Source organism: Callospermophilus lateralis, unplaced genomic scaffold, assembly GCF_048772815.1.
Source record: "Callospermophilus lateralis isolate mCalLat2 unplaced genomic scaffold, mCalLat2.hap1 Scaffold_44, whole genome shotgun sequence".
NCBI lineage: Eukaryota > Metazoa > Chordata > Mammalia > Rodentia > Sciuridae > Callospermophilus > Callospermophilus lateralis.
Genome location: NW_027514389.1, coordinates 3,974,486 through 3,976,894, shown reverse-complemented (window position 1 = coordinate 3,976,894; position 2,409 = coordinate 3,974,486).

The following is a 2,409-nucleotide window of genomic DNA, read 5'->3' as shown; positions in this document are numbered from 1 at the left end:
AGTAGTGAACTACTTCTTGTTATTTCACATTCAAAGAAAGGGGCTTTATCAGTTGCCTAAGTAGACTGAAAATGTAAACATGGATTGGAATCTCGGGATTGGCATAACTTCTACTTCAGAAGAGAAAGTAGGGTTTCATTTCCTTGAGAGTTTCTGTCTTAGAAAATGTCCCTTGGCTGATCACAGGGACAGTAACATGGCAAAACTAATGTCCAATCTGATCTAATGCCTAATCTGATATGGGGATGGGAAGGGGTGATGCTCAGGAACACCACAGCAGTGAGACTGGCAGAGAATCGAAGGGCAGACTGGCATGATTAAGGACTGTCTGGAGTTGTGCATGTGACTAAGAGACAATTGACTGTCTCTACTAATTTTTTGAGCACTGATTTATATGTACACCTCACAGTTTTTTCTATTTTTCTTGTTCTCTAAACTAATTTCTATTTCTGTGTTCTGTTTTCCTAGAATGTATTTATCATACATTCAAATAAAGGGCTTATATGTTTTATGAAAATGCCTTCTCAGAAATCCTGTTAATTCCCAAAGACTAGAAATCTGATTTCCAAGTCTGTGTGCTATTTGGGAAGAGGGATGTGTTCAAAGTCACCTTTGGATTAGCTCTTAGTTTCTTGACAGACTTTATCCCCTGGGACCTTTTGCTCATTAGTCACAGTAGGTTTCCCTCCTGCATTCAAGGATTTGGATCTCTCTCTTTGGTAATATAAGGTGCTGTCAGAGAAAATCCTATTTTTTTTTCCTTTAAAGTCTTCTATTGAATGCAGTCACGTGGAATCTTAGCCTTTCTGAATTGAAGAAAATCTTAGAGGTCAACTTGTCCAGTTTTTTTTTGGTCTTAAAAATGAAGAAAATAAAGTTTAACACATACTGCCTAGTGAAAAACACTCTGAACTTGAAATTAGAGGTTTGGTTAGGATCCATCCATCCTTTTGCTCAGCATCCACTGTCTCTCTGGCCTGTAGTCTGCAGGATTCTCTGCAGTGAGGGCATTAAAGTAAGAGAGTAGTTATCTCTGTTTTCAAGAAGCCAAAAATAAAGGGATGGGAAAGACACTAATCTGTATGACCCTAAATACGTTACATAAACGGAGAGACTCTATTTCTTCCTCTTAGTTGGTAATAACAGTAGTATAACAATAACTATCTCTTGGGATCAGATGGGGGAGGTTGGAGACATAAACAGTAGACTGTAAACTCCTCTTGGGTTCCTGGTAGGTAACCAGGTAACTAAGAAGCTTCTGTTAACAAAGCCCATGTGTTTCTAAGAGGAAGGTGGAACTGAAGAACAGCCCTGGGCAGGCCTGTAAATGAAAGCTGGTGGTCTCCATCCTCCCTGCCTGGAGTGGGCAGTGAGGGTACTGAAACTTGGTGGATATGGGATAATTCAAATCTCAGCTTTACTGCACTCCAGTGCTGTGAGTCTTTCCTGGCTTAGCTACTGGTAAAGCTGGGGTTCCTCCGGTGCTGTGTTTTGGAAGTTCCTTTAAGGGAAGGACCTTTGGTTTCACAGCAGAAGTGCTGGGGTTGAGTTTGAATCCTGATTGCACTTGTTGACTATTCAACTTTGGGAAATTTTAAATATTTTCTGAACTCTGTTTTTCTAGTTGAAGAATAAGGTATTAGAACATCTGTAGGCTTTGCCTAGCAGAAAGAGCTCTATGGATATTTTTTTTTCTCTTACACCTGCCAGGATTAATCTTGTGTGTAGCAGGAGCTGACTGAGTGGTGTGATTGGAGACAAGGCCTAAAATATCATCTTATACTTCTTAATACTTTAGTTTTGGAGTATAAAATTATACAAACATTATAAATATCTATTTTTTTAAATAAATATATACCATCTATCCTATGACTCAGGAAAATTGACCCAAGAAAATGAAGAAAGAGCCACATAAAAACTTCTATATAAATGTTTGAAACATCTGTATTCACAATAGTCCCAAAAGCCTCAATCTGGCAAAAATCCAAATAGCTACCAATAGAATTAAGAAATTGCAATGGATTAACAAATTGCAGAACATCCCTGTGATGGCATATTACTCAGCCAAAAAAAGGATAAGAAATATTGCCTAGATGCACAACAACTTGGATGAATCTCAAAATATAATGCTAGGTAAAAAAAATCCAAACCATTTATAATATAATACCATTTATATGAACTTCAAGAGCAGGCAATTCTTCTGCTGATAGAACAGTGGTTACTTATCATAAGGTTAGAATTGATAGAAAGGGAGTAGGAAACAACTTTCTGAGGTGGTCTAAACCTTTCGTGGAACACTGGTGACATGAGTAAATATCAAAACTGAACACATTTTATGCTTTGGATATGTGTCTTTTAATATATGTAAAGTCTACCTCATAAAAATGTGTCTACCAATTAAAGCCTCAT